Source organism: Syngnathoides biaculeatus, chromosome 15 (assembly GCF_019802595.1).
Source record: "Syngnathoides biaculeatus isolate LvHL_M chromosome 15, ASM1980259v1, whole genome shotgun sequence".
Classification (NCBI taxonomy): Eukaryota; Metazoa; Chordata; class Actinopteri; order Syngnathiformes; family Syngnathidae; genus Syngnathoides; species Syngnathoides biaculeatus.
Window position 1 is genome coordinate 1,632,455 of NC_084654.1, and position 12,773 is coordinate 1,645,227.

The 12,773-nt window shown below is 45.2% G+C and overlaps 1 long non-coding RNA gene across 1 annotated transcript in view; it reads left to right on the top strand.

The window, feature by feature from the left end:
- Positions 1-3,054: 3,054 nt before the first annotated feature.
- The window catches only part of LOC133513771 (uncharacterized), a 48,518-nt gene continuing 38,799 nt past the window's right edge, over positions 3,055-12,773 (top strand). The window contains exons 1-3 of the long non-coding RNA XR_009798602.1: positions 3,055-3,163; positions 3,254-3,337; positions 3,409-3,540. This is a non-coding gene — a long non-coding RNA (uncharacterized LOC133513771). The remainder of the gene's footprint in view (positions 3,164-3,253; positions 3,338-3,408; positions 3,541-12,773) is intronic.

Below are 12,773 nucleotides of genomic sequence, written 5' to 3' on the forward strand. Positions count from 1 at the left end.
CACTTCATGCAGCTCTTCCGGGGGGATTGTGAGGAATTCCCAGGCCAGCTGAAAGACATAGTCTCTCCAGCTGGGTCTCATTCTAGTGTGACAGGCCCAGAACACCTCACCAAGGAGGCACCCGAATCAGATGGCCCAGCCACCTCATCTAGGTCCTCTCAATGAGAAGAAGGAGTGGGTTGATTGTGAGCTCCTCCTGGATGACTGAGCTTCTCACCCTCTCTATACAGGAGAGCCCAGACAACCTACGGAGGAAACTCATTTCGGCCACTTGTATCTAGGATCTTCAGTCATTTTTGACCATAGGTGAAGGAAGGAATGTAGATTGACCGGTAAATAGAGAGCTTTGTCTTTTGACTTAGCTCCTTGTTCACCACAACGGACTGATAAAAAGTCTGCACTGATCTGCCTGTCGAGCTTGCGTTTTATAATCCCCTCAGTCGTGAACAAGACCCCAAGATACTTAAACTCCTCTGCTTGGGGCAGGAAATCATCTCCAACCTGGAGAGGGCACGCCACCCTGTCTGACTGACAACTGTGGTCTCAGTTTTGGAGGTACTGATTCTCATTTCAGCTGCTTCACATTTGGCTGCAAACTGCTCCAATGACAGTTGGAGATCACGATTTAATAGAGCCGACAGAACCATGAAAAAGCAGAGATGCAATACTGAGGCCACCGAATTGGACACCCTCGATGCCTTGAACACACCTAGTAAATCTGTCCATAATAGTTATGAACAAAATCGGTGACAAAAGGCAGCTTTGGCAGTGTCCAACCCTTACCGGAAATGAGTCCGACTTAGTGCCGGCAATGCGGACCAAACTCTGACACGGGTCGTACAGGGATCGTACAAGCCATATTAGAGGGTTCAGTACCTCATACTCCCGAAGCTCCCCCAACAGGACTCCCAGATGAACACGGTCAAACACCTTCTCCAAATCCCCAAAACACATGCAGAATATTGGGAAAACTCCCGTGTAGCCTCGAGGACATCGCCGAGGGTGAAAAGGTGGTCAGCTATTCCATGGCAAGGATGAAAAGCACATTGTTCCTCCTCCTGATTCTGAGATTCGACTTCCCGATGTACCCTCCTCCCCAGCAACTCTGAATAGAACTTACCAGGAAGGCCGAGGAGTCTGAGCCCTCTCTATATAGAACACATTCTCTGGTTCCCCCTTCTTAAAAAGGGGAACTATGTCCCCAGTCTGCCAAACCAGAGGCACTGTCCCTGATGTCCACGGGATGTTGCAGAGGTGTCAATAAGGACAGCCCCACAACAACCAGAGCCTTTAGGAACTCCGGGCAACTCTCTCCCACCTTGAGACCTTGTGACTGAGGAGCTTTTTAAGCGGGAAAGCCTGCCTCAGAAAACCAAGATCCTACTTCCTCTTGGGAAGGTGTGTCGGTGAGATTTAGGAGGTCCATTGTTGTCCACCAATGTGTTCGGGAGTTGCCGCTATGACTAGTACTCACAATCTTACGGCCAAAGCTTTGGTCAGTTGCTTCAGCAATGGAGGCGCTGAACATTGTCCACTCAGACTCAAGGCCCCCCACCTCACCTGGAACGTGAGCAAAGTTCTGTTGGAGATTGGAGTTGAAACTCCTTTTGACAGGGGATTCTGCTAGCCATTCGAGGCAGACGCTCACAATACATTTGGGCCTGCAACGTCAGACCAGCATCTTCCTCAACATCAGTTCCAACTCATCTACAGGTGCCTCTCTGTTGACAACTTTGCCACTCTCTTCACCCGACTGTACAGGACATGTGCCGCAAGTCTAAGTTCACAAAGTCGATCATTGAAGTACAACCTATAGTGTCTTGGTGCTCAGAGTCAGACGATATTGTTATCTCAGTCTACGTGAGGGCCCCATTTGGGCAAGACTAGAAACAAGCGTGCATGAAATACAGCAAGACCACAAAAATATCTGTTTGTGTGAGGTTAACTGCCCCATCAGGACAAGACTGGAAATGTGTCGGTCAAACAATTATGACAGTCAGGAGTCTGTCACACCATGCGATGAGTAATTCTGTCTGTTCAGCTGTTTTAGTAATGTCACCGTGTGACAATATAAAGAATATACTGCACATTTCTGAATGATTATTTAAGACAATTTCTACATTACTCCAATACCAATGACCTGAAAAGAGCTGAGACCACAATTTCTAAGGTGACTGTTGGTAATACACGAAGATGTCATGGTTTGAAATTATGCATGGCACGGAAGGTTCCCCTGCTTAAACCAGCAGATGTCAAAGCCCACCTTAAGTTTGCCAATAACCATTTGGATGATACAGAGGAGTCATGGGAGAAAGTTTTGTGGTCGGATGGGAACAAAATTGAACTTTTTGGTTAGAATTCCACCAACCGTGTTTGGGGGAAGACGAATGATGAGTTCCATCCCAAGAACACCATCCCTACTGTGAAGCATGGGGGTGGTAGCATCATGCTTTGGGGGTGGTTTTCTGCACATGGGACAGGACGACTGCACTGTATTAAGGAAAGGATGACCGCGGCCATGTATTGGGAGATTTTGGGGAATAATCTCTTTTCCTCCGTCAGAGCATTGAAGATGGGACGTGGCTGAGTCATTCAACGTGACAATGAACCGAAGCACACAGTCAGGATAACCAAGGAGTGGCTCGGTAAGAAGCATATCAAAGTTCTGGTGTGTACTAGCCTGTCTCCAGACCTAAACCTGATAGAAAATCTTTGGAGGGAGCTGAAATTCCATGTTTCTCAGCGACAGCCCAGAAACCTGTGTGATCTACAGAAGATCTGTGTGGAGGAGTGGGCCAAAATCCCTCCTTCATTGTGTGCAAACCTGGTGAACAACTACAGGAAACGTTTGACCTCTGTAATTGCAAACAAAGGCGATTGCACCAAATAACATTGTTTTTTTCAGGTTTTCAAATAAGCTGTATCACACAAATAAATTATTAAAAAAAAAATCATACATTGTGATTTCTGGATTTTTCTTTTTAGATGATCTCTCTCACAGAGGACATGCACCTACGATGAAATTTTCAGGTCCCTCCATGATTTCTTGGTGGGAGAACTTGCAATATAGCAGGGTGTTCAAATTCTCATTTCCTTCACTGTAGAAGTCAGACCAAAGACAATACATTAAGAATGGCTGAAAATCATTAACGTTGGATAATGGGTAAGGCTGCACTGGACTATATTTAAAATACAATTTTAAAACCTATAATAGTTCAACAAGTATAAAATGACACTTCTAATTCCTTGAAAGGTGTAATGCAGCCTGATGGGAGCACAAGCCAGTGCAATCTTTAGGACGGTCCCAAGTCCGGATAAATGCAGAGGGTTGCGTCAGGTAGGGCATCCGGCTTAAAACTTTGTCAAACAAATATGAGTGTTCATCTAAAGAATCCCATACCGGATCAGTTGTGACCCGGGTTAACAACGTTCACAATGGCACCGTTAACCTGCAGTGCTTCGGTGGAAGTCAGCTACTCAACTACAGCCCTTCAACGGCGGTGGCGCTGCGGGCCACACAGACTACCTGCTGGCCAAAAGGTGAGCGTTTTCTCATAATTATGTACTGGTGGCTACGCATTGCTTCTACTGTGGGGAATTGTGGCTTTGGACTTTGTCCCTTGTGAGCCATCTGTTTTAGCGAGGTGGTTGCAGGGTTCGGAGATGAAGTAGGAAGTGTATTTCAACAGTATTTGGTTGCATGAATTTAGCGTATAAGATTTCCCCTTGGATGGGGAGTCTCAAGAGAGGCTGCATGCGTTTGGCTCTCTGGAATTACAGCTAATTTTGTGTAGCTGTTGAGTTCCCGCTTGTGTCGGAACTCTGAGAACGGCTTTTATGTGTTTGCCACTGAGCGATCATGCGGTAGAGCTCAGTCAAGATGGCGGGTCTTTGTCTTCCACATGTTGCTTGGGTACATGAGTGAGCCAATGAGCCTTTGCATGAGAACGAGGCAAAAGTCCGGCATGAATATCGTCTTTCAAGGAAATGTCCCGCATCCGTTTTGGGGGCCTTGAGGGATAATTTTGCATGGATATAATAACGACAAACTAACTTTACGGTCGACCAGTAGTTGAAGAGGAAATCACAGCTGTGACCACATCTGTCGGTCCGGAGAATTATGTGGAGCATATTCAAGCAAAGTTACGCTACAAATAGGCGAGACCCCTAATTGGCACAACAAAGCTCCCAGGAGGGAAATAAAAGCGTGAATGTGTATTCTGAGTGATATGACAGTAATAACTGTATAGGAAGATAAGCATTTTGGTGGGTACCCATTAGGTATAAAATAGAATTAAAATAATAAGCAAAGGAAAGCATTGTGGCTCAGCTGGAAAGTGTTGGCATCACAGTTCTGAGGTTCCGAGCTCAATCCCGGCCCCGCCTGTGTGGTCCTCCCCGTGTCTGCGTGGATTTTCTCCGGGCAGTCTGGTTTCCTCCCAGATCCCAAAAACATGCAACATTAATTGAACTCTCTAAATTGCCTCTAGGTGAGATTGTGAGTGCGGCTGTTTGTCTCAATGTGCCCTGCGATTGGCTGCCAACCAGTTCAGCTTGTATCCTGCCTCCTGCCCATTGATAGCTGTGATAGGCTCCAGCACTCCCCGCGACCCTCGTGAGGATAAGCGGGAAAGAAAATGGATGGATGGATGGATGGATGGATGGATGGATGGATGGATGGATAATAAGATAAATTACAAACCGCTAAGCAAGAGACCCGGACACAAACATGTATGGAGACACGGTGGTTGTGCCCGCATGGGATAGTGGAGGGGCATTATGGCTTTGCAGAAAATGCTTGCGCAAATAGGATTGTTGGTCGGCTCATATCGACCCGGTGGTTGATTTTTGTAGGATGGTGGCTTGTGATGTTGGGGACATCAGAGATGTTTGGATGTGATTAGAGTGAGTTGTGACTCATTTGCGTGGCTGGAAGATGCTTGTGTGCAAACCCTTTATCCAGATGGTGGATTGTAAAGGTCATTTCATGACCTCAGTTTTAGTGCAGCAACATGGAGACAAGATGAAACCTATAGCATATTTTTCTTCCAAACTGGACAGCATAGCACGTGCATTATCACACTGTGTAAGAGCAGTTATTGTGGCATCTACTGATGTAGAAACAAGTCCAACGATAGTGTTGAGAAGAATGGCAAAATATTACAAGATGACATCTATGTATGACCAAACAACAAACCTATGCTGCCAAAAAATATATGCAAATGAGCTGCTACATCAAGTCATGGTGTAATACGTCTCAACAGGAGGGATGGTAGGGCATGCTTGACATTCCTATTCAAAAACATTTTTTAGGTCATGTATTGATGTGCAAGGCACAATCCACAAGGTAATTTGAGACCACATAGAGGACGCCTCCCTACACCACAATATCCGTTTCAAATTATCCACATGGACTTCATTGAATAAAGTGAAGGAAAAAATAGTTTGAGATGCCTTTCCAAAATGGTTAGAACTATTTCCAACAAAACATCCAGTTGCAGTGACTGTGGCAAAGGTACTTTTCAAGGATATCATTCTTGGACATGGTATTCCTGAAAAGAATATTCTTCTTCTTTTACCTTCAGCTTGTCCCGTTAGGGGTCGCCACAGCGTGTCATCTTTTTCCATCTAAGCCTATCTCGTGTATCCTCCTCTCTAACACCCACTGTTCTCATGTCCTCCCTCACAACATCCATCAAGCTTTTCTTTGGTCTTCCTCTCGCCCTTTTACCTGGCAGCTCCATCCTCAGCACCCTTTCACCAATATACTCACTCTCTTGCCTCTGAACATGTCCAAATCATCGAAGTCTGCTCTCTCTAACCTTGTCTCCAAAACATCAAAATTTGGCTGTCCCTTTAATGAGCTCATTTCTAATCCTATTCAACCTGTTCACGGCAAGCGAGAACCTCAGCATCTTCATTTCGGCTACCTCAAGTTCTGCTTCCTGTTGTTTCTTCAGAGCCACTATCTCTAATCTGTACAACATGGCTTGCCTCACCACTGTTTTATAAACTTTGCCCTTCATCCTGGCAGATACTCTTCTGTCACATAGAACACCAGACACCTTCCGCCAACTTTTCCACCCTGCTTGGACCTGTTCCTTCACTTCTTTACCACACTCTCCATTGCTCTGTATGGTTGACTCCAAGAATATACATGCCCATTCTGTTAACCAAATTTTGGGATGTTTCATATCGATCGAAAGAATCATTGTGCTTAGCATCCTCAAAGGGCTGGGTTGTAATTTAGCTGACTATATGAGAAAAATTTCAAAAACAAAGACAAACACGAGGACAAAGGGGTGAGGAACTTACTGTCAGCAGGAGGCCAAATTAGCTGAGCTGGGAAACTGGGTGGTTGTAAGAAGTCTGAAGCAGAAGCATGAGCATTCACCCAAGTGGGAAGGTCCCTTTCAGGTTTTGTTGAATACTCCCACAGCTGTATAAAAACAGCAGAGAGGCCAACGTGGATTCATTTGACCCATTGTAAAAAGGTCATTTCGGTTGAAAACTCTGACAAGGGAGGTGAGTAAAAGTCTGGTGGACTGAGATGTTGAGAATCTGGGAAGACCCAAAAGTCACTGGAGAATTTATAAGACACTGAATTAAGTAGAGGAGGTATTTCAGCCACAATTACCCCCAAAATGGTTAAAATCAGATATTGGGTGTTGGATCGAAATGCGATCTCTTATTCTGATTTTTCGATTTGTGTGGTACCTATGGGAACCATCTGTACACTTGTAAAATATGACAATTCCAGCTTTATTTTACAAATAATACCTGCAACAATTCAAGAACAGTGTATTTGTAGAGGTATTGAATAAAACAAATTCAAATTCTAAATGTAGCAATTTGGACTCAGTATTTCCCACCACCACAACAGAGAAAGACACCCATATTCTCCCAAAAGGTGGCACTGAGAAATTTCACATGCATCTAAATCACAGGAAGTGGAACATTATTAGGTCACTGTTCCAGTAGGTGGTGACATGATATGATACTCGTTACTGACCACTTTAAACCTATTTCTCGAGGAGACATCTAGTGGTGGTTCGGAGATGTTAGGATGTTTGACAAATTGCCTAGAAATGTGACAGGATTCTGTGCTCTTGTAGCCTTATTGCTTTATTGACTTTCTCACCAGAGCATTAGAAACAGAAAAAGAGAACTACAGAGTGGCAGGTCCATAATGATCCAACATGCAGTGATCCATTGGTGTTCCTTGTGCAGTTCCATCTGAGTACAAATTAGGATATCAAATAGCAGCAGGATTAGAGTCATCAATCTGCTGGGGCTGTACAACTAACAAAAACATGGACAGAACCAACTACATCCATTACAACGTACAAAAAATGGCCAATTGGACGTATACTGAGTCTGAAGTTGTGCATGAACAGCTATAAGCCACATAATTTAGGGCATTCCAAAACAGGATACCTTGTTCACATGGTGTTGGTTGAGAGAGGAGGAGTCTGTGCTATATTTTTACATTTTACATTTGAACTTTCTCAACATATTAAGACTCCAACTCACACTCAAGGTCATATCTTGGACCTGGTCATCTCTAAGGATGTTGAAATCCTATTGATACACATTAAAGGTCAAGTGTCATGAAATGGATGATTTTTAGTATGTTATTAATGAGAAAATGGCAGCCAGTATAGACCCATCCATTTTTTTCACCACAAAACATGATTTTGACGTATATTACTTTTTGTAACTCCCGCCATGAAAATCCTCTTGAGGGATTTGTTTTGGAGGAGAAGCAGGAAGCGATGTTGGAGGCAGTAGCGCGCTCAAGTGGACTCGTTTCTTTATAATAGTTTTACCTCCGGGAAGATAGCTTGTTGTTCCTTTGTGTTAGCCAAAATGGCGGCTCGTTCCATTGCTGGATATTGCTCGAACACTCGGGAGGATGGATTCGCTTGTCATACTCTTCTAAAAGATGCGGTTACTTGTGAAAAATGGATTGCACAGGTGCAAAGGATGAGAGCTTCGTGGGTTCCAAATGGCAGGTAGGTGTGTATACAGCTACAAAAAAAAAACCCCAAAACAATAGTTGGGGGTGGGGGGGGTGTAATTCGTAAATCTTCATTTCCTTTTGCCTTGTCCCGTTAGGGGTCACCACACCATCTCATTTTTTTCTGTCTAAGCCTATCTCATTGATCTTCGCTAACACCCACTGTCCTCATGTCCTCCCTCACAACATCCATCAATCTTTTCTTTGGTCTTCCTCTTTCTTTTTTGCCTGGCAGCTCCATCCTCAGCACCCTTCTACCAATATCGTCATGACCCATCGGAACGAGAGTAGGACCCAAATGCAAGGCTCGGAAGATCCAAGGTAGTTCGGGGAGAAACGTTTATTATTCCGTGGTCGGGGATCAGGCAAGCAGTCAGGTGCAGAAGCGGTAGTTGGGACGTCGGGCGAAGAGAGCAGGTGGGCAAACAGGCAGGAGTCGGTACACGGGAGAACGATCAAAGCAGACAGATGTGTCAAAGGAATCAGGGTTGGTCGGAGAACAGGCGAAGGTCGGTACACACGGGTTGTCGATCAGGGATACGGGAGTACTCGACGATCTGGCCCGGACCAGTCGTCATCGGGGTCATATACACAGGATAATCAGCCCGCATGAGGCGCAGGTGTGTACCTCCCAATCAGCACAACTGCGCGGGCACCCGCACAGCCCGGGCTGGAGCGGCAGGATCATGACAAATATACTCAGTCTCTCACTTCTGAACATGTCCAAACCATCTAAATCTGATGCTCTCTCTAACCTTGTCTCCAAAACATCCACCTTTGGCTGTCCTTCGAATGAGCTCATTTCTAATCCCATCCAACCTGTTAACACCAAGCGAGAACCTCGGCATCTTCATTTCTTCTACTTCCAGTTCTGCTTCCTGTTGTTTCTTCAGTGCCACGGTCTCTAATACGTACATAGCCACTGTTTGAGAAACTTTGCCCTTCATCCTAGCAGAGAGTTCTCTGTCTCATAGAATACTGGACACATTCCGCCAACTGTTCCACCCCACTTGGACCTGTTTCTTCACTTCTTTACCACACTCTCCATTGCTCTGTATTTTTTACCCCAAATATTTGAAGTCATCCACCCTCACTATCTCTTCTCCCTCCTCCTCCTTCGTTCCTCACATTCATGCACATATACTCTGTTTTACTTCGGCTAATCTTCATTCCTCTCTTTTCCAGTGCGTGCTTCTATGCTTCTAATTGTTCCTTCGCTTCCTCCCTGCTTTCACTGCAGATAACAATATCATCTGCGAACATCATCGTCCAAGGTGATTCCAGTCTAAATTCATCCGTCAGCCTATCGATTACTACTGCAAACAGGAAGGGGCTCATATCGGATCCCTGATGCAGTCCCACCTCCACCTTAAATTATTCTGACACACCAACGGCAAATCTCACCACTGTTCTGCTGCCCTCACATATGTCCTTTACTATTCTAACGTATTTCTCTGCCACACCAGATTTGCGCATGCAGTACCACAGTTCCCCTCTGGGTACTCTGTCATAGGCATTCTCTAGATCTACAAAGAAACAATTGAACTTCTTCTGACTTTCTCTGTACTTTTCCCCAAGCATCCTCAAGGCAAATAATGCATCTGTGGTACTCTTTCTCAGCACGAAACCATCATGTTGCCCGCAGATACTTACTTCTGTTCTGAGTCTAGTCTCCACTACTCTTTCCCATAACTTCATTGTGTGGCTCAAAATTGTTATTCCTCTATCATTTCCACAGCTCTGAACATCACCTTTGTTCTTAAAAATGGGGAATAGCACACTTTTCCTCCATTCTTCTGGCATCTTCTCTCCTGCTACTATTCTATTGAATAAGTTGGTCAAAAACTCCACAGCCACCTCTCAAAATTGTTTCCACACCTCCACTGGTATGTCATCAGGACCAACTGCCTTTCTGTTTTTCATTCTGTTCAGTGCCTTTCTCATTTCCCCTTTAGTAATAATTGCCACTTCCTGGTCACGCTTCACGCTTGCCTCTTCAACGCTACCTTCTCTCCCATTCTCTTCATTCATTAACTTCTCAAATTACTCTTTCCATCTACTTGGCACACGACTGGCACCAGTCAACATATTTCCATTGCTATCCTTAATCACCTTTACTTGCTGCGCATCCTTCCCATCTCTATCCCTGTGTCTGGCCAACCAGTAGAGATCCTTTTCTCCTTTTTTCGTATCCATCCTGGTGTACATGTCTTCATATGCCTCTTGTTTAGCCTTCGCCACATCTACCATTGCCCGATATTGCATCTCAATGTATTCCTTCCGCATCTCCTCAGTCCTCTCCATGTCCCAATTCCTCTTCGCTAATCTCTTTCCTTGGATGATTTCCTATATTTTTGGGGTTCCACCACCAGGTCTCCTTCTCCCCTTTCCTACCAGAAGACACCCCAAGTTATCTCCTGCCTGCCTCTCTGAATACCTTGGCAGTAATATTCCAGTCTTCTGGGAGCTCTTCCTCTCCATCTACAGCCTGTCTCACCTCTTTCCAGAAGGCCACACAACATTCTTCCTTTCTCAACTTCCACCACCTGATTCTCTGCTCTACCTTTGTCTTTTTAGTCTTCCTACCCGCTACCAGAGTCATCCTACACACCATCCTATGCTGTCGAGCTACACTCTCTTCCACCAATACCTTACTTTCAGTAACGTCCTTCAAATTACACTGTCTGCAAAAAATATAATCAACCTGCGTGCTCCTACCTTCACACTTGTAGGTCACGCTATGTTCCTTTTTCTTCTGGAAGTAAGTGTTCAACACTGCCAATTTTTGCGAAGTCCACCACCAACTGACCCTCAAAGTTTCTTTAATGAATGCCGTACTTACCCATCACTTCTTCATCGCCCATTTCCTTCGCTAACATGTCCATTGAGATCTGCACCAATCACAACTCTCTCTCTCTTTGGGATGCTCAGGACTACTTCATCTAGTTCCTTCCAAAATTTCTCTTTCAACTCAAGGTCACATCCTCCTTGTGTGGCATAGCCGCTAATCACATTATATACAAACCCTCAAATTCAAATTTCAGCCTCATCACTCGATCTGATACTCTTTTCACCTCTAAGAAATTCTTAGCCAGTTCTTCCTTTAAAATAACCCCTACTCCATTTCTCTTCCCATCTACGCCATGATAAAAGGATTGAAACCCCGCTCTTAAACATCTAGCCTTGCTCCCTTTCCACTTGCTCTCTTGGATGCACAATACATCATCCATTCTCCTAATCATCATGTCAACTAACTCCTCAGCTTTTCCTGTCATCGTCCCAACACAGAGTTTTAGGGACTGTGCATGCCTCTTCTTTTTCTGCTGACTAAGTCACTTTCCTCCTCTTTTTTGTCTTTGGCCCACTTTATCTGACTTACTACCTAAACCTCGCAGATTAACAGTGCCAGGGGTGGGCGTAGTTAGCCCGGGCCATGACCTATCCGTTATGGAAGTCGTTTGATGAACGCTCACATGTTTGGCACAGTTTTATGCCGGATGACCTTCCTACCGCAATTCTCTCCATTTATCCGGGCTTGGGACCGGCTTACAGGACGCACAGGAATTGTGCCCCCCTTCGGGCTGCAGATGGTCAAAACGAGTAATCAAATATACAAAGTCAACACAAAAGACAATTCACATTCTATCTGTGTGTACATATATTGGATATGACGATTCAGAGGATATGTGGATGTAAAAAATTAGGTAAAGTTGTTAGCCCGCTTGGCTAGGCTAACTTGGGCCAAGCAGCTTCAATTCGAACGATTCGGCTCACATTTGGGTACTAACATAAGACTTGTTGAATTTCCTATCAGTCCTCACATTGTACACGTTGTTTAGGTCGTACACATTATGAAGTTACTCATGTTCGATGTTTCTTCAACAGCGCGGTTTGATCGTAAATGCAACTCGTTGTTAGCCAGCTAAGCTAAGGTGGTCTGGGCCTACAAGCAAGTTTAAATTGACGTTTCCACTCGCCCAACTTCCTACTAAGTACTCACGGTCCTCGTTGTATACAAAACATAGGTTTTGCAAGTCGTGTAAGTCCTCACGTTTGATGTTTACCTCCTCAGCAAATATTTGATTACATATGTTACTTGATGTTCTGAGCGAGGCTAGGCCACGCAGCTTCAGTACTCACGCAGCTGGGTACTAAGATTATACAGATGATTTTACTCCACTGAACTCGTCACCACGGGCATCCCACGACGCGTATTCACAACATTCGGTCAAAATTGCGTGATCTATAAGTCAGGGATGCTAAATGTGTCGATGTGCGGATCGGAAGGCTTCCGTGGAGCAGCCACTGAAGGACGGAATCACCACTGCCCTTGTCGACAGGTCCGAGCCGGTCACCGGCCTTGTCAGCCGGGGTGGCTCATTGTGGCACCGGGCCGCGGTGGCTCATCTCCGCCGCGGAAGTGGATCGGACAGGGAGGCACTTTGGCCACGACATCGTGGATCGGGCGGGGAGGTGGTTTAGCTGTGATCCGCATATCATCTAAATATGGCTCAAAACAATAGGGTAAAATTTCACTCGATTGTGAAATGCTCTCTTCTTTGAAAAGAGCTTTCGTGTTTCATAGTAGATGGGCGGATGAACAGCTGGCCAAGCCGTGCCTCCCGGACGAGCCACCGGCCAGGCCGTCCCTCAGAGACAAGCACAGCTTCGGCTGGGCTAGCTCATACATACAGTCTGGGAGTCTGTTGTTACTTAGAAGTAATCCGCATATCATCTAAATATGGCTCAAAAC